Genomic DNA, 20,920 nt, shown 5'->3' with positions numbered 1-20,920 from the left:
TACCCATTCCCCACTTTTGCACGACCAACACAGTTATATTAATACACTTTTTCCCTCTGTGATTACCTTGTATCTAAGCATCTTCTGACAGCCCCATGATCACATGACTTTTCATTTATTATCTATTGACTTGAAATTTAATATAACAATGTTGGTTGTGCAAAGCTGGGGAATGGGTAGTAAAGGCATTATCTATCTTTTTAAACAATAACAATTTTTGTGTAGACTGTCCCTTTAATATAATACAAATTTATAATAATATCAAGTCATTACATCAATATACTTAGATTACACAGTACTTTTCCACCTACATTTCTCAGTTTACAGGAAACTCTCTTTTATCACTCAGCCAGATTTCCTCTTCAGACTCTGACATGTTGCACAATTCCCGTGGGCTTTCTGGTCAGGCTTTTTACACCGGCACCCACAGTACGATCACCACAACGCTAGACATTCCTACTGTTAGTGCAGAAATTGTGTGAAATGTACGCTGCACTGGTTGCTCACTGACGGACTCGCAGGACGTTGGATTGTAACTGGTTATTTTGTTTTTAAATCTTAAGATTCTCGTTTTCCAGGCAATCAGTTAAGAAGCAGTCCTATAGTTATAACAAGGTAAACTTTTTAACATAATTATGCCATTTGTTTCTATATACACTATTTAATTTATAAAAAATATATCTATCTATTAATCTATCTATCTGTCTGGCTATATAGTTATCCACGTGTTTATCAGTTGTCAATTTAACTATAGTTATCTATATTTCTGTGTGTCTGCTAGTCTGTCTATATAAATCCTTAAAGGGATATGAACCCCCAATTTTTTTTTTCATGGTTCAGACAGAGCACGCAAATTGTACAGAAATAGAACAGGTCTGCTTTTGAACCAAGGGTTAAAATAATAATTAAAGACACAAACATACAAGAATAATATTAAAGGGACGTATAACCCCCCAAACTATTTCATGATTCTGATAAAACATAGGATTTGAAATAACTTTCCAGTTTACCTCTATTATCAAATTAGCTTCATCCTTTTGGTATCCTTTATTGAAGGAGAAGCAATGCACTACTGGTAGTTCACATTTGGTGAGCTAAAAACAAAACGCATATATGTGCATCTAGCTTTACTCTCTCTCTATCTCTATGTGTCTCTGTCTCTTTCTATCTCTCTCTGTATGTCTCTCTCTCTGTCTCTCTCTCTCTGTCTCTCTCTTTCTTTCACTCTCCCTGTCTCTCTCTCTCTCTTTCTCTTTCTTTCTCTCTCTCTCTTTCTCTCTCTCTCTTTCTCTCTCTCTCTTTCTCTCTCCCTGTCTCTCTCTCTCTCTGTCTTTCTCTCTCTCTTTCTCTCTCTCTCTCTCTCTCGCTTTCTCTCTCGTGTTTTCTCTCATTTTTTCTCTCTCTTGTTTTTTCTCTCTCTCGTTTTCTCTCTCTATCTCTCTTTTTCTCTCTCTCTCCCTCTCTCTTTTTTCTCTTTCTTTTTTTTCTCTCTCGCTCTCTCTTTCGCTCTCTCTCTCTCTTTCTTTTTCTTTCTTTTTCTTTCTTTCTTTCTTTCTTTCTTTCTTTCTTTCTTTCTTTCTCTCCCTCTCTCTCTTCTCTCTCTCTCGCTCTCTCTCTCTTTCTTTCTCTCTTCTCTCTCTCCCTCTCTCTCTCTTCTCTCTCTCTCATTCTATCTATCTCTCTTTCTTTATTTCTCTCTCATTCTATCTATCTATCTATCTATCTATCTATCTATCTATCTATCTATCTATCTATCATCTTCTATCTATCTATCTTGTCAAAAGGCATTACCACCACCACCACTGTCCTAGGCGTATGCCCTCTTGGGGTTTCTCAGGGAATCTGGACATATCTTTACAATAGTTACCAATTCCATAAAAAGATACATTTCACTGAATGGTTGTAAAACCAGCAACACTTACACATATAAAGGGTTTAAAATGTTTATAATGTTTTAATTAGCAAACGTTTAATTTAAACACACCTGCAAGTTTTACAATTAGTGGAAGTACACACTGAGCAGAACACTGATAATGAGAAGAAATGAAATGTTTTGTCCCAAAGAATTGCCTACATTAATGTATGAGCAGATGACTGGGTAATGAAAACTTTTTAGCATCATTCTATAGTAAATGTTTACATTTGCTGTTAGTTATTATTCCTGTTATTAAACAGGAAAATGTAACCGGATTTTTCAAAAGACAAATATTGTAATGAAATATTGTATCAACAAACATTTTTTTACTAGAAGCAAGAAAGTCCTATATGTTAATTACACAAGCAAACCTGAAAATTAATCAACAGTTTTGGCAGGTTTTGAAATCCTATTATCTTTTATGCCTTTACTCTGTTTTACCAGAATACTTTAAATACTGCCCACAGCACTTGCACTTCACAATCCCTATGATAACAGCTCAACGTGGGAGTCAATTTCTGGAAACTGTTGTTTGGTGACTTTGCTCATATTTTTGCTTTTGTGTTGAAACTAACTGTGATAGAAAGGAGCTAAACATGAATACCCTCTGTTTGCTGAGTCAAAAGCTGAGATATGAACTAATGACAAGGTAAGAGAGTTTTGCAAATCTGCAGGAATGTGGATGCTGGAATATTGTTTGTTAAAGGGACCATATATTCAAAATAAATTATCTTTATGATTATCTTTTATCTATTGTGTTTCAAAAGATTCTGTAAAGTTATATAGTGGAGTACAATAAATAAAAATTATTTGAGGGTCATAATGTGTCATTATGACCCACCCCCAAAGCAGTGCATATAAAAATGATTTTCCTGGGAAAAGGGGAGCAAATTTCACACTACGCTTTCACTTTAAATGTCAGACACAGCCTTTTTACCATAGCCATGTGTTTATATTATTGGGTACTCACATTATCTTCATTACAACTGTTTTTACACGGGGTTCAGCTTTGGTAATCATTTTGTTATGCTTCTTATCATTTTAATTGGATTACTCATATCTTCATTATGTGTCAGCAAATACATATTGGCTGTCTGTCCTTGAATATCAAGATTAGAGAGAAACATGCAGGGGTGTCTACTGGAATGTTTACATGGAAAAATGAAATGATCTTTAAATTATTATCACTGTAGTAGAATACTTGATGATTTGAGATAATAGAAATGTATTACTTTGATAGATTAGGGAGACCTCTTATGTATGCTTTTTTAACTATTGAAATATCATGCTTGAAAGTGACAAAATAATGCCAAACTTTTTTAGTTTATGTGTTTGAACAGAAGAATAAAAAAGAAAAGGTTTTAGTGTTCATGTGTATTACATAATCTTTAAACTACATGACAATATTAATCACATCTACAGTAAAAAATCACAATATGTAAAACATTTTTTTAATGTTTAGAATAAATATGTTATAGTGTTTTAAGGGAAATGTATTACTAAAGTCTAATATATTACACATGTATTTTATTTTATGATTTATAGTAATGTTATGTTATGTTTTATAATCAGATATAGTTGAGTAGTTTATTTTTATTTATTGCGACATGTTTAGTAGTTAATAGGATTATATTATGTTTCCAGTATTGTATAGAGCATGCACAGTAAATTGTAGGTTATTGCACGGCAGTGATTTTAATATGAAAAATGATTTATCGTTGCAGATTTTGAGTAGGATTTTAATTACCTAAAGTATCATCTGTAGGGCAATATATAATAATTGTCCCAGTAATAATGATAAAAACAGTGCATCACATTTACAACAATTTTCTTTTCCTTGCACTTAAAGGGATATGAGACCCCAAATGTTTATTTCATTATTCAGATTGAGCATGTCATTTTAAACAACATTCTACTGTAGTTCTATTATGAATTTGTCTTTGTTCTCTTTTATAAATTGTTGAAAAGCGGGGACTGTATGCTTTGGAGTGGGCCAATTTCTGGAGCACTATATTGCAGCAGTTTTGCAAGAATGTTATCCATTTGCAAGACCACTAAAGGGCAGCACTATTTACTGCCAATTAGTGATCCAGATGCCTACCTAGGTATCTTTTCAACACAGAATATCATGGAAACAAAGCAATTGTGATGATAGAAGTAAACTTGAAACATTTTTTTAAAATGGTATGCTCTGTCTGAATCACAAACTAAAATGTTGGGTTTCATATCCCTTTAATTTTCATAATAAATTCCATCTTTATCTTTTGAATTTAACATAGACTTTAAATACCTATCCATTAAACATTTGCGTACAAAATAATGTTTTAAAAGCATTTAAAATGTTATTTTATTTTTAAAAATGCATGGTCATGCAGTCTAGTAGCATACCCTTTGAAAAAATAACACAAAGCTTGTCTAAATATATTGTAGTGTATAATTATATAATAACACAATTGTGTGATTTGTTTTTTATCATTCTTTTGTTTGCAAATGTGTTTTTTTTTTTTTATGCTTTTCAACAGAGCTAAACTGAGAACTTCTAAGTACGTTTTTAAACAGTTTTATACTGGATTTTTATATCAGTATGTGTGCATCTTATTCATTATAGTAGTGTCTATTACATGCAGTTATTTGAAAACAGTGTATACTGTCCCTTTAAAGACAGTTCCTTATTTTTGTTATGGTTTCATTGTGGTTACCTGGATAATTTGTATACATTATGATAATAACATAATTCTAGTTCAAATAAATCCGCCAGTGTAACACTTAAGGCTAGATTACGAGTTGTACGTAAGGCTTAAAAAGCAGTGTTGGTCGGTCCCAATGCTGCTTTTTAGCGCCCGCTGGTATTACGAGTCTTGAAGGTACAGGTGTACCGCTCACTTTTTTGGCCAGACTTGGAAATACCGCAAATCCACTTATGTCAATTGCGTATCCTATATTTTCAATGGGACTTGCATAGCGCCGGTATTATGAGTCTGCCAAAAAGTGAGCGGTACACCCTCTCCTGTCAAGACTGCTACCGCATTTTAAAGTCAATTTTACACTACAACGCCGTAGCATAAAACTCTTAACTAAAGTGCTAAAAAGTACACTAACACCCATAAATGACCTATTAACCCCTAAACTGAGCCCCCCCCCACATCGCAACCACTAAAATACATTATTTAACCCCTAATCTGCTGAACTGGATATCGCCGCCACTATAATAAATATATTAACCCCTAAACCGCAGCACTCCCGCCTCGCAAATATTAGTTAAATATTATTAACCCCTAATCTGCCGTCCCTAACATCACCGACACCTACCTAAATTTATTAACCCCTAATCTGCCGTCCCCAACGTCGCCGCCACTATACTAAAGTTATTAACCCCTAAATCTAAGTCTAACCCTAACACCCCCTAACTTAAATATAATTTAAATAAATTTAAATAAAATTCCTATCATTAACTAAATTATTCCTAATTAAAACTAAATACTTACCTATAAAATAAACCTTACTGGGAGAAGTCTTCACCCAACCGGGCCGAAGTCCTCAACGAAGCCGGGAGAAGTCTTCATCCAAACCGGGCGAAGTGGTCCTCCAGACGGGCAGAAGTCTTCATCCAGACGGCATCTTCTATCTTCATCCATCTGGCGAGGAGCGGGTCCATCTTCAAGACATCCGACGCAGAGCATCCTCTTCAATCGATGGCTACCACAGAATGAAGGTACCTTTTAAGTGTCGTTATCCAAGATGGCGTCCCTTCAACTCTGATTGGCTGATGGAATTCTATCAACCAATCGGAATTAAGGTAGAAAAACTCCTATTGGCTGATGCAATCAGCCAATAGGATTGAAGTTCAATCCTATTGGCTGATCCAATCAGCCAATAGGATTGAGCTTGCATTCTATTGGCTGATTGAATCAGCCAATATGATTGAACTTCAATTGTATTGGCTGATTGCATCAGCCAATAGGATTTTTTCTACCTTAATTCCGCACCGGATGGATGAAGATAGAAGATGCCGTCTGGATGAAGACTTCTGCCCGTCTGGAGTACCACTTCGCCCGGCTTGGATGAAGACTTCTCCCGACTTCGTTGAGGACTTCGGCCTGGCTGGGTGAAGACTTCTCCCGGTAAGGTGATCTTCATGGGGTTAGTGTTAGTTTTTTTTTAAGGGGGTATTTGGTGGGTTTTAGAGTAGGGTTGGTTGTGTGGGTGGTGGGTTTTAATGTTGGCGGGGATTTGTAATTCTTTTTACATGTAAAAGAACTGATTACTTTGGGGCAATGCCCCACAAAAGGGCCTTTTAATGGCAATTTGTAATTTAGTGTAGGGTAGGGCTTTTTTATTTGGGGGGGGGCTTTTTTATTTTGTTAGAGGGATTAGATTAGGTGTAATTAGTTTAAAAATATTGTAATTTGTTTATTATTTTCTGTAATTTAGTGTTTTTTTTGTACTTTAGATAATTTTATTTAATTTTATTTAATTGTTGTTAAATTAGTTAATTTTTTTAATTATAGTGTAGTGTTAGGTGTAATTGTAACTTAGGTTAGGTTTTATTTTACAGGTACTTTTGTATTTATTTTAGCTAGGTAGTTATTAAATAGTTATTAACTATTTAATAACTATTGTACCTAGTTAAAAAAAATACAAACTTACCTGTAAAATAAAAATAAAACCTAAGATAGATACAATGTAACTATTAGTTATATTGTAGCTAGCTTAGGGTTTATTTTATAGGTAAGTATTTAGTTTTAATTAGGAATAATTTAGTTAATGATAGGAATTTTATTTAGATTTATTTAAATTATATTTAAATTAGAGGGTGTTAGGGTTAGACTTAGATAGGGGTTAATAACTTTAGTATAGTGGCGGCGATGTTGTGGGCGGCAGATTAGGGGGTTAATAAATGTAGGTAGGTGTCGGCGATGTTAGGGACGGCAGATTAGGGGTTAATAATATTTAACTAATGTTTTCGAGGCGGGAGTGCAGTGGTTTAGGGGTTAATATGTTTATTATAGTGGCAGCGAAGTTGGGGGCAGCAGATTAGGGGTTAATAAATGTAGGTAGGTGGCGGCGACATAGGGGGCGGCAGATTAGGGGTTAATAAATATAATGTAGGTGTCGGTGATGTTGGGGGCAGCAGATTAGGGGTTCCTAAGTATAATGTAGGTGGCGGCGGTGTCCGGAGCGGCAGATTAGGGGTTAATAATTATAATGTAGGTGTAGGCGATGTCGGGACGGCAGATTAGGGGTTAATAAGTGTAAGATTAGGGGTGTTAGGTGTAGACATAAATTTAATTTCCCAATTGGAATCAATGGGGCTCCGTTAAGGAGCTTTACGCTGCTTTTTGGCAGGTGTTAGACTTTTTTTCAGCCGGCTCTCCCCGTTGATCCTATAAGGAAATCATGCACGAGCACGTTACACCAGCTCACCGCTAACGTAAGCAGCGCTGGTATTGGAGTGCGGTAAGGAGCAGAATTTTGCTCAACGCTCACTTCTTGTCTGGGTTGTAAAAACCTGTAATACCAGCGCTGTCTGTAAGTGAGCGGTAAGCATAAACTGCTCGTTAGCACTGCACAGCTCAAAACGAAAAACTCATAATCTAGCCGTTAGTTTTTTAAATGCCTAGAGAAATTGAGTACAATTTTTGAATTGTGGACCAGAGAGCTGACATGTTGGCAACTAAGGTTACATTTTGCCTCTTATGTGCATGGGCAAAACAGACTCCCTGTTTGTCTAATATTCACTTAATAGTAAAGCAGCTCATGTTACTCTAGAAGTTTTATGACATCAGGCTAGATAATCTTCCTGTAGAGACACCATCCCCTTTGTAGGGCTGTGACGGAAGTAATGGACACTGCACACATTAAAGGGACAGACTACACCAGTATTTGTATTGTTTTTAAAAGATAGATAATCCCTTTATTATCCATCCCTAAATTTGCATAACCAACACAGTTATATTAATACACTTCTTTGATTACCTTGTATCTAAGCCTCTGCAAACTGCTCCCTTATTTCAGTTCTTTTGACAGTAGTATTATCTATATGACACACATGAACTAACACCCTCTAGTGGTGAAAAACTGTCAAAATGCATTCAGATAAGAGGCGGCCTTCAAAGTCTAAGAAATAAGCATATGAACCTCTTAGGTTTAGTTTTCAACTAAGAATGCCAAGAGAGCAAAGCAAAATTGGTGAGAAAAGTAAATTGGAAAGTTGTTTAAAATTGCATGCCCTATCTGAATAATGAAAATTTATTTTGGACTAGACTGTCCTTTTAAATAAAAAGTTAAATCCCTTTTAAATGATGAATAATACTTATTGCACTGATATCTATTAAGTATACACCACTGCTTAGTGCCAAGACAGAGTGTATGAGCTGTTAACAGACTAGTGATTCACACGCTATTAATCTGAAAACCTAATGTATTTTCTGATTCTATGTTACATTGTCCCGGATATTGCCAGGAATATTAATTTTGCAGATTCATTGCTGGCAAAGCTTTACCCACTGTGATGTAATGTTTATTACAGGGAAACATATCAGGTCTGTTCCACATAATGTTATTTGGACAACTGTCAGGTTACATCTGATGCCATGGGCTGGTGACTTAGCAAATATCTGATAGGCCAGTTTAGTAAATTAACCCATTACTGGGGACTAGCCTTCCATCTGGCACTTTTTTTCCCGCATGTATTACTTTTTATTCATTTTGAGTGAGTCACAGTACATTGTTTGGATATCTGGCAGTGAAAGGGTTGCACATTTTATTTGCTTGATTATCAAGTAACAGGTACAAGATTTTAGAATAGCAAATATTGGAGAAATGTCTGTCCCTGCATATGAACTCTGTGGGCTTGATTTATCAAGCCTTCTCCTCCCCTACGACTGCAGCTTCTTACAAGAGAACCAGCAGTCAGTATTTATCAAGCAGCGGTCATCAGATCCTACCCTCTTCTCCACCTATTAGGTGGAGAATTTTAACCTCCCTGGTCTCGTCTGACTGGGAAGATTAACAGCTTCTGCCTGTGCGAGATTGGCTGTGCGCGGGCAGGGGGCGTTGTTGCACACAAGCGCAAAATAGCGCTCACACGCAATGGTAAATTCTGGCAGCGGATTGCTGCCTGCCAGAGGTGAGCAAGTTTGGACAGGAATTAATATGTACGCCCCTGTCCGACCTCACTTGATAAATTGAGCCCTGTATATTTCAGTTCTCCACCCAAACATTTATACAATACTTAAGATTCATCAAGTATATTTAGGAGCTAGGAACAAACAAACAATCCAAAAGGTTTGGAGCCAGGTAGGGGTGGGCGGCGAATTAGGAACCTTAGCTCCTAGTTTATGGGATTTGTCATGGTGTACTGTATTTTATGACTTTCTCATACTAGAGTGACAGCCACATTCCTTTAGAAAAACATATCTAATTTCTATAGAGTATCATCATTTAAAGTGATATGAAATGTAAGCCCTGTATAAAATGTCTCTTGATTGCATTACCCCAACCCAACATAAACCGCTATGTTTTTTAAAAATTATTTGTTAATTACATTTTTATTATACATTTTCCTCCACCCCTTACATTTTTTCCCAGTACTGTAGTGATGTATAGAGCGGTTCCACCCACTCTATACATAGTAGGCCATGCACGCTCCAGAGCAGTAGACAATATACGAATGCGTAGATTGTCTACACAACTTCATCATTCATTGTTTATTTGTACATCACAAAGACTACTTGGGATACTGCACATGTGTAAAGCCAGTCAGACACAATTGCACATTGCATACAATGTGCCGTGCGGCAACAAATCTGATTGGATAACAGCAAAGAAGAGGAAAACAGTCAAGAGATGGGGGCAGGCTGGGGAATAAGACCTAGGTAAAAAATAAACATAAATAATCATAATAGGCATTTCAGAAACCGGAGAAAAAACTATTGTACATGTAAAATTACCAACAATCTATTAAGATAATGTGCTCAGTCGAAGTTCACTATCTCTTTAAAGGGACATTAAATAGCTAGGGACAACTACAGTAAGATGGTTACTACTCAAACATACTATTGTTTTATTTTTTTGCTTTACCTGCAGATCGCTTTTAATCCATGCTCTTATTTTAACCCATTACAGAATCCAGTTGGTAAAGCTCTGCATTTTATACTGGGCACCGCCATCTTGTAGCTTGCATATTGTTGCATCATGTGACAGAAGCAGGGCACCTTCACATATCTTCTTTTTGACAGCTGTACCTTTCACTTCAGTTTACCTCACATAATAGAGAAAAGTGTTACATTTGTGCAGCTTTTTTGCACAGTTTAAGGGTTACATAACAAATATAAGCTCCAAGATGGCGGCACCCAGTGTGAAGATACAGAGCTTCACTTGCTAATACTTGTAAAGGGTTAAAATAAGAGAATGACTTTGAAGACAGCTGCAGGCACAATAGGAAAACCAATAGCATGGTGAGTAGTAACCTCTACTCTAGTAATGTCCCTTTAAGTCTAAGGAGATAAGATTTGTATAGCTAAATATATTGATAAGTTACATAATATTTCAGGAAATTATGTGCGTCAGCCCTTTAAAATATTTACTTAAACACATAAACGAAAAAGTTTTTTTTTTTGGAACAGTACATTTATTATTATTCTTGTTAATTATTGCTATAATTATTATTATTAGTAGTATTTTATTATTATTATTATTATTATTATTATTATTAGAGTATTATTATTTTGTTATTGATGTTATTTTATATTATTATTATAATATTATTTTATTATTAGCAGTAGTAGTAGTATTTTATATTATTACAGTATGCTATTATTATTATTATTATTATTGTTGTTTTATGTTATTATTTTATTATTTTATAATATTATTATTAATATTATTATAATTTTATATTATTATCATAATATTTTTTTATTATTATTATTAGCAGTAGTAGTATTTTATATTATTACAGTATGTTATTATTATTATTATTATTATTATTGTTATTTTATATTATTATTTTATATTATTATTATTATAATATATTATTATTATAATATTATTTTATTATTATTATTAGCAGTAGTAGTAGTATTTTATATTATTACAGTATGTTATTATTATTATTATTATTATTATTATTATTATTATTATTATTATTGTTATTTATGTTATTATTTTATATTATTATTATTAATATTATTATAATTTTATATTATTATTATTATAATATTATTTTATTATTATTATTATTATTATTATTATTATTATTATTATTAGCAGTAGTACTAGTATTTTATATTATGTTATTATTATTTTATTATTGTTGTTTTATATTATTTTTATATTATTATTATTATTATTATTATTATTATTGTTATTTTATATTATTATTTTATATTATTATTATATTATTATTATTACTGTTATGTAGAGCAGCACTTAAAACATAGGTGTGATATACAAAGGTAATATTTACAAGAAGCAGATGAGTAGAGGTCCTGCCAAGAGATGCCAGCTGTTTATAGATCACCTTACATGAATGTGATCTAAAGGATAGCTGGGCTCATAGACTTACATACCAAGAAGTGCACCTTTTAGTTTAATTTTAACAAACCTTGCATTCTTTTCTGTATATATCAGTACTATTACCTTTCATGTACTGTTTAACCAGTTTCACTTTCAGTTGTACACTGTTGGCTGACTCTGAGGTATATGACATTTCTTCCCAGTAAATATTTTGATCATTTTCTGGTTGGAACATGCATGTAAATGTTTTTATTATGTTATTTAAAGAGATAAATGTTGTAAATTGTACTACTTGGAAAAGTTAAAGGGACATAAAACCCAAAATATTTATTTCATGATTTAGATAGAACATACAGTTTAAAACAACTTTCCAATTTACTTTTATCACATTTTCTTTGTTTTCTTGTTACCCTTTGTTGAAATAAGGAAGATAAGCTCAGGAGTGCGCACGTGTCTGCAGCACTTTGTGGCAGCAGTTTTGTAACAATGTTATACATTAGTAGGATTAGTAGATTGGAGCACTACATGACAGGAAAAAGTGCTGCCGACATGTACACACTACCTATATAGGTATCTATTCAACAAATGATACAATGAGAATGAAGCAAATTAGATAATAGAAGTGAGATGGAAACTTTTTTTTAAATTATATTCTGTATCTGAATCATGAAAGACATTTTGGGTTTGATGTCGCTTTAACATTAGGTTAAAATAAAATAAATATATATATATATTTATAAATTATTAAAATAATATACATATAATCTTCTGCCAATACGTTTTCTGTAGATGAAAACAGAGTTAATCCCTTTATGTGACAGAACTTTGTGATGTCATCCGATATGCAAATCAGTGTGAAGTATGATACATGTATATTTGTGCAATACAGCAATTATAACATAAAATATGAAAACTCAAATTATTTCTTTCATGATTCAGATAGAGTATGCAATTTTAAGCAATTTTCTATTTTACTCCTATTATAATTTTTCTTCATTCTCTTAGTATCTTTATTTTAAAAAGCAGTAATGTAAGCTTAGAAGCCAGCCCATTTTTGGTTTAGCACCTGGGTAGTGCTTGCTGATTGGTGGCTAAATGTAAATATGAGGACAGGTTGCCTGCTGCTCAGAAACAGCAATTCTTCGTCAATTTACAGCCGAGACTGCTGGAGCTTCCTGAAGCTGAAACGTTATGCGTTTTGATGGGCAATGTACCGCAGTAGGTATATATATGTTGAATTGGGTTAAGAGGTTAATGTTATTTATTAGCTACAAATATGTTTTTTTTCCCGCTAGATATATAATAAGGGTATTTTTGGTTCTTTCATATGAACAGTGGTGCATTTTGTTTTTGAAGACCTTGGGGCTGATTTATCATGGCCCAAATGGGGCCATTTACCCCTGTTTCCACGCGAGCCTTCAGGCTCACCGGAAACAGGAGTTAAGAAGTAGCTGTCTTAAGACCGCTGCTCCTTAACTTGTACGCCTCCTATGAGGCGGTGGACATCAATCTGCCCAATCTCATACGATCAGGTTGATTGACAACCCCTGCTAGCGGCCAATTGGCCTCGAATCTGCAGGGGGCGGCATTGCACAAGCAGTTCACCAGAACTGCTTGTGCAATGATAAATGCAGACAGCGTGGTCATCATTATTTCGGACATGGCGGATCTGGATCCTGCTGCGCTGCACAATGAGACAGAAGCCGGCAACACAACCGGGCGCCTGGCCATCTCCCCCAAAGGAACTGTGCTGGCTTATGGCAGTCTGTTGGGGATGGCACTGCTGCCAATATTTTTTGGTGCTTTGAGGAGCGTGACCTGCGCAAAAAGAAAGAATCCATCCGACATGCCAGAAACTATAACAAGTCGTGATGCTGCTCGTTTTCCAATCATTGCCAGCTGCACCCTATTTGGGCTTTACATCTTCTTTAAAATATTTTCCCAGGAATACATTAACCTGCTCCTCTCTATGTATTTCTTCATCCTTGGTGTGCTAGCCCTGGCGCATACAATAAGCTCAGCCATGAACCGATTTTTCCCAGAAAACTTTCCCAGCAAGCAGTATCAGCTGCACTTCACTTAGGGCTCCGGGGAAAGCAAGGAGGAAATTGTCAACTATGAATTTGATACCCGGGATCTGGTCTGTTTAGTTATAAGTGGAGTGGTTGGTGTATGGTATCTTCTGAAGAAGCACTGGGTCACCAACAATCTGTTTGGTCTTCCATTTGCCCTGAATAGAGTGGAGCTACTGCATTTGAACAACTTCACTACTGGCTGCATCCTGTTGGGTGGGCTCTTTATTTATGATATATTTTGGGTTTTTGGGACAAAAAATTGGTATTCCCTCAGGATCTTCTGGAAAAAGGGCTTGCCGCTAATAACTTTGCTATGCTTGGTCTTGGAGACATTGCCATCCCAGGTATTTTCATTGTGTTATTGCTCCGTTTTGACATTAGCCTGAAGAAGAATTCACACACCTATTTCTACACTAGCTTCATGGCATATGTGTTTGGTCTGGTACTGACTATCTTCGTCATGCATACCTTCAAACATGCACAGCCTGCCCTCCTGTATCTTGTTCCAGCCTGTATTGGATTCCCTCTGATTGTAGCCTTGGTGAAAGGAGAAATTACAGAAATGTTCAGGTATGAGGAACAAAGTAAAGAGAAGGACCAGCCTACCACCCTTACAGAAGAGAAAGAGAAGAAAGAGGACTGAGCCCCTTCCCCTGACTTGTTCATGATAATTGGGGATTAAATTCAGTGGGACTGAATGAGCAGAGCCCCCAGTGCTGTCACCTCTCCCTGCTATCTGTGTTAAGCTTATTCCCCCTGTAAGTTTCCCTGACCCTTGGGTGTTGTATGTGCCTGTAAGTCTTACTGAGCCCATATTTTTATATTTTGTACAGTGAGTTTGCTTTCTACAGTATTAAATTATCTGTGACGATGCAAAAAAAAAAAAAAAAAGAAGATAAATGCAGACAGCATATGCTGTTGGCATTTGTCGATGACTGGCGGACATGATTACTACAGCGGATCATGTCCACCAGACATTTTATAAATCTGCCCCATTGTGGTAAAGGTTAGAGCTAAAATAAAAGTTGCACCAAACACAACATAAATACATTAAAATATCTTGTTACACTCATATAAACATTATCTGATAAAAAATATTCATAAAATATTAATAAAAATGTTTTTTGTACAGGTTCAAAGGTATATAGTGTATGACCATATATGTTATATATATATTTGTGTTTGTGTGTGTGTAAATATTAATGCAATAATAATATTTAGAAGAACATTGGAATGTAAAATATGCATTACATGCTTAGGGTTTCGCAATTTAGGTCTAACGCGGTGTCGGGTTAGCTCACAAGAAGAATTAGTTATCTTAAGGGATGCGTTATAAAAATATTAAATATAAAAAAATACGGTAATATATGTATGTATGTATATATATATATATATATATTTTTTTTTTTTTTTTTTTTTTTCTTTGGATTATTTAGATTATAGCATTAGTTTTACTTTCAATTTGTAATACACGCACTAACCCGCGCGTGCAAAAAGTTTACTTCTATAAGTGTTTTTGCTCAAGCGGGAGTGATAAATACCGCTTCACTTGTAATCTAGCCGAAAATGTGTTGCCCCCTCAATCTGTCTGTCCTAGGTCAATCTTAGTTAGGTGTAACAAACATACGCCCCTACTTCTGAAGCTTAAGATCTATGAATAAAACTAATTTGTAATGGGTGATAGTTTAACAATATTTTTTTTTTTTTTTAATTATTAGTTATCTTTGTGCATTTTCTGGTTTTATTTTAAAGGATATGGTTTGTAATTAAGTGGAAGTGATTCTGCTGACTAATTAAAGTCATCATATATTTTCTTTATATCAGTGATTGTGAAAATTGTGACCTTTACTGAGGTTAAAATTGGAAATGCTTAGAAAACTAAGAAAGGGAACAATCTAATGACTACAGGAAAATCCTAACAGCTTCATAAGATTAAAGGGACAATCTACACCAGAATTTCTATTGTTTTAAAATATAGATAATCCCTTTATTACCCTTTCCCCAGTTTTACACTGTTATATTAATATACTTTTTACCTCTGATTATCTTGTATCTAAGCCTCTGCAGACTGCCCCCTTATTTCAGTTCTTTTAACAGACTTGCATTTTAGCCAACCAGTGCTGACTCCTTGGTTACTCCACGTGCATGAGCACAGTGTTATCTATATGACACACATGAACCAACACCCTCTAGTGGTGAAAAACCTGTCAAAATGCATTCAGATAAGAGGCGGCCTTCAAGGTCTAAGAAATTAGCATATGAACCTCCTAGGTTAAGCTTTTAACTAAGAATACCAAGAGAACAAAGCAAAATTTGTGATAAAATTCAACTGGAAAGTTGTTTAAAATTACATGCCCTATCATGAAAGTTTATTTTGGACTAGACTGTCCCTTTAAAAAAGATGGTCAGTTACTGCAGCTTACTCGTGTACTTATATCCTGAGAAATAAACATTGTTTTTTGTTTATGAGTTGCCTCTAAGCAGTGGATTCATACCCATTGTTTATTTTGTATTAATAATCACTCACAGTAACACTCTGTGCTTCTAGTGTAGCTGAAGGCTGTGTCTGCTTAAACAAAAGTGTGCATACAATTCTGATAAATATTTGTTGGCTATATTTATTTGCATCAGAATAGATGCATGCCTACTACAGTACTTGTAAGCCAGCCAGGGGTGTCTGAAGTGGAAGGGGGCAAGGTTATTGGGATTGTTTTGTCCCCTCTACCACAAACCTTTATGTTGAAACTCATGATGACCACAATAGACCACAGGTCAAATGTACACCCACTGGAATACTTTTTATGCACACTTAAAGGGGCAGTATACATAAACCAATTTGCATTTAACTGCATGTAATAGACACTACTATAAACAATAATATGCACAGATACTGATATACAAATCCATTGTTAAACCTTTTAAAACCTTACTTAGAAGCTCCCAATTTAATACTGTTAATGAGATAAGCCTGGGACACCCACTGAAAGGAGCTGATAGCAGAACCTCCCCACTCTCCTACATATGAATAGACACATTATACAAACAGAAGCAGTCTGAAATTTGTATACATTAGTATACATCTACAACTTTGGTTAGGAGTCTCGAAATCAGCACACTGTTATTAAAAAATAAGCAAAACTATACATTGTTACAAAAACACCCCCAGATGGACGATATAAATGGATCATCTACAAAACATTTATGCAAAACCCCCCCACAACTATACTAATTACCATAAATTACAATTAGTCGGTAACTAAAGTAATTTCATTTTCTTTAGAGTAGGTTCTCACATAGAGTCTAATGATCTAAAGCTCTCTACTCTGGCGAGATGATCAAAGAAGTGTCGCCAGTACAGTGAGGTCCCTCAATGAATTTTAGAAGGTTCTCTGGACACCTAAATTACAATATAATGGTAAAAAATAGCCCACAAACATTTTGCGTGATTCCTTTCTATATTGGTGAGTTTTTGATCATTAGGCCCATTGTTAGAAGTTTAACCACAACGGAAGTTTCATATTTAGTCTTTATTATCTATCTGAACATTAAAAATACTGGACATTCTGATAGCATACTGTCTACGTGGCAACTATATGCCCACTATATGCTCCATGCGCAAGCTTATACTCAGTCTTGTTGAAACATAGAGGGGTATGTTTGTTTTTTGTGTTCTTATACAAATGGCAGGTTCCTCACCCAAGAGACTCCTCCATTTACAAGAAAAAAGAGAATCTTTATTAAAGGGACAGTCAACTCCAACATTTTTATCGTTTAAAAAGATAGATAATCCCTTTATTACCCATTCCCCCTGTTTTGCACTGCCACCATGGCTATATCAATGTCTATTTATTTATTATCGATTGACTTGCATTTTAGCCAATTGGTGCTGTGTCCTGCACAAATTCACAGAAGAGAGCACGAGAAATGCTTGTGCAATGATAAATGCCGACAGCTACAGCGGATCATGTCTGCTCGCACTATTATAATTCGGCCCCTTAGGATGCACCTTCCTCTAATCATGGATATCTGAAGGAGAGTTTTTGCACATGTGCAAACACATTGGCAGTGGAATGTAGTGAATGCTAAATAAATGTCCCTTTAAATTATTACCCTGGGGGTAAATAGCCTCATTTAACCAACATTTTGTTTTTCCTTTTATCTATAATGCAAGGCAAATAATTTTGTGTTGTTGGAAAAATGAATAATTTGTTATGTGTGTGTCTTTACTTGTCTTCTATCTCTGTCAGTAAATTGAACTGAGAGCATAAATAAATGATCATTTTCCTCTGAAGCGCTGAACCTCATGTGAGTTGCAGATTGTAGAACTAAAAAGAAAATAAATGAACTGGTTGCATACACTTTTACTGCTAGCTAGGAAACTATCTTTAAAGGGGCAGTTCACCCAAAAATGTTCTCCCCTTTAAATTGTTCCCAATGATCCATTTTACCTGCTGGAGTGTATTAAATTGTTTACAAGTAGCTCCTTTAGCCCTATTTTGGCATTTGAAATAGCTGATTTAGCCTGTGGTATCCCCACCTATACTGAAAGTTTTGATACTGGAGTCTCAGCTATTGATAAGCCTAAGTAAGCACAGCCATCAGAAGAAATTACACTCTCAATGGTGTGCAGGATAGTTATGTAATACAATAATACATTCACAAGGATTAAAACCATTCATTTTTAGGAAAAGGAAAGACAATGAAAATTACCAAGCAAAATACATTACATTTAAAATAATGTATTTGAAATGCAACAGACAAACTACTTCCCATGTTCCATTGTCACATTATAATAATAATTATAATTAAATATGTGCAATAAGTTTTGCAGTTGGTGTACGGCTTTGTGATGCTTAGAACAAATTTGCTATGAATTTCATTTGTTTTCTGGGATGGCTCTTCCGGCTCCCTCTAGTGTCTAAAAAGTAAATAACTCTTAAACCACATATGTGCCTGCTCAAATAACCGATTTGCTTTTATTCCTCTTTTTTTTTTTACAGATTTATTAAAAATAAGAGCAAAAAAAATGTTCCTAGTGATGCACCAATATCTACTTTTTTGTATTAAAAAAAAACCTCTAACAATTTTCTTTCATGATTCAGATACAGCTTGCGATTTTAAACAACTTTTCTATTTACTTATATTATCTAAATTGATATTATCTTGGTATTCTTTATTGGAAAGCATACCTAGGTAGGCTCATGAAAAGCAGTGCACTACTGGGAGCTAACTTCTGATTGGTGGCTGCACATATATGCCTCTTCCATTGGCTCACCTGTGTTCAGCTAGCTCCCAGTAGTACGTTGATGTTCCTTCAACAAAGGATACTAAAAAAATAAAATTCAATAAAATAAGTAAATTGAAAAGTTGTTTAAAGGTGTATGCTGTATCTGATACATGAAAGAAACACACTGTAGATATTCTAAACAGATGCATCCTTTACACAAAACCCTACTAAAACAGTACATTTACTGAAAAAAGTGGCTGAGAAAACTGAATGTAAGTTCTAGATTATATCAGTTCAAGTTTCATAAGGATTTCTTTCTTAAGACACAGTGAGTCCACGGAATCATCAAGTACTGTTGGGAATATCACTCCTGGGCAGCAGGAGGAGGCAAAGAGCACCACAGCAAAGCTGTTAAGTATCACTTCCCTTCCCACAATCGTCAGTCATTCTCTTTGCCTTCGGTGCAAGGAGGAGGTGAAGTTTTTGGTGTCTGAGGATATGAGATTGCTGGAGAGCAGCCTCCTGAGAGAATCACAGCTCATTCCACCAGGGCTGTTTCTTCTTCTTGGGCCTTCAAGAATGAGGCCTCTGTGGAACAAATTTGCAAGGCTGCGACTTGGTCTTCTTTGCATACTTTTTATAAATTTTATAAATTTGATTATTTTGCCTCGGCTGAGGCTTCTTTTAGGAGAAAGGTGCTTCAAGCGGTGGTGCCTTCTGTTTAGGTTACCTGTCTTGTCCCTCCCTAATCATCTGTGTCCTCTAGCTTGGGTATTGATTCCCAACAGTAATTGATGATTCCGTGGACTCACTGTGTCTTAAGAAAGAAAATAAAATTTATGCTTACCTGATAAATGTATTTCTTTCTAGACATGGTGAGTCCACAGCCCACCCTTATTTTCAGACCGAGTTTTTTTTAATATATAAACCTCAAGCACCTCTACACCTTTTGTTATTTCCTTTCTCTCCTTTTCCTTCAGTCGAATGACTGGGGATTTTGGGAAGGGAAGTGATACTAAAAGGGACACTGAACCCACATTTTTTCTTTCAGGATACAGATAGAGCATGCAATTGTAAGCAACCTTCTAATTTACTCCTATTATCAATTTTTCTTCATTCTCTTGCTATCTTAATTTGAAAAAGAAGGCATCTAAGCTAAGGATACAGTCCAAGAGAAATTTAGAGTCTAGGATATATTTCAAAACTTCACTTAATTGAAGGCATATAACCTCTTATGCTTTATAATGATAATAATGGTTATGAGAGGAGCCCAGAAAACCAGTAAACCAATAAACAAGTATCAGTTCAATATGACTCAAAGTAGTGAGAGTTTATCGGATATATAGATATCGTAAGTGGGATTGAAAGATAAGGCAGGGGACACAGATGTAGTGCACATACAGATGCAACAAGTCAGCACATTAACAACATAGGCATTCTGCTTTGTGCTGACTAAAGATATCCCTCAGCGTGCCTGCAGATCAATCTCTCACCTTACTACTTCTCTGGCCGGTTCCTCTCCACACGTCTATGGTAGGCGTGTCTAGGGCATACGCTCCAACAGCCACTTTGATCCAACCTGCTCCGGTATTGCGGTAAGGCAATCTTGCTACTTCTCAAGCCGATTTCTCTCCATGCATCTGTGGTGGGCGTGTCTAGGGCGTGTGCTCCGTCAGCCAATCCGCTTCAACCTCCTCCGGTATTGCGGCAAGGCAACTTTGGCCGTTGAGACAGACTGTCAGTGACACAAAAAGCCCTGTATAATCCACAAAGTCCTTCAAGAACAATGCTCTTACCAAGGCAAGGTGTTTAGACGTCCTAGATAAAATCCGGCTCCAGAAAGGTTACTAGGCTCAAAACTCTCAAACAGGGCAAGGGTGGATGAATGCTCTATGATGGTCAGAAGACAATGGAAAAACAGAAGAACAACATCTAAGTTTAAATAAAACGTAACATTTATATAATTGTGAAAAAGTATTAAAAGTCCATAATCCACAGTGATAAAAACAATAGGTCAAAGCAAACAGCTGTGCAGGTGATGCTTACGCATTTCAGCTAAAGAGCCGTAATCATAGCTAATCTAAAGAGTGAAAAAACACACTACTTACTTATATCCTTACCTAAACAGCTATTGGTTAAAAACATAGAAATGTACAGCTGAGTGATAATTACCATTAAAGCCTA

At 35.3% G+C, this 20,920-nt stretch overlaps 1 protein-coding gene and 1 pseudogene across 6 annotated transcripts in view; both read left to right on the top strand.

Moving 5' to 3' along the window:
• MITF (melanocyte inducing transcription factor) overlaps positions 1–20,920 on the top strand; it is a 449,993-nt gene that overhangs the window by 193,231 nt on the left and 235,842 nt on the right. The gene's annotated exons all lie outside the window — the stretch shown is intronic.
• LOC128666360 (minor histocompatibility antigen H13-like) lies at positions 13,092–14,352 on the top strand (annotated as a pseudogene).

Source organism: Bombina bombina, chromosome 7 (genome assembly GCF_027579735.1).
Source record: "Bombina bombina isolate aBomBom1 chromosome 7, aBomBom1.pri, whole genome shotgun sequence".
In the NCBI taxonomy this organism is placed as follows: domain Eukaryota; kingdom Metazoa; phylum Chordata; class Amphibia; order Anura; family Bombinatoridae; genus Bombina; species Bombina bombina.
This window is presented reverse-complemented; position numbering and strand designations above follow the sequence as displayed.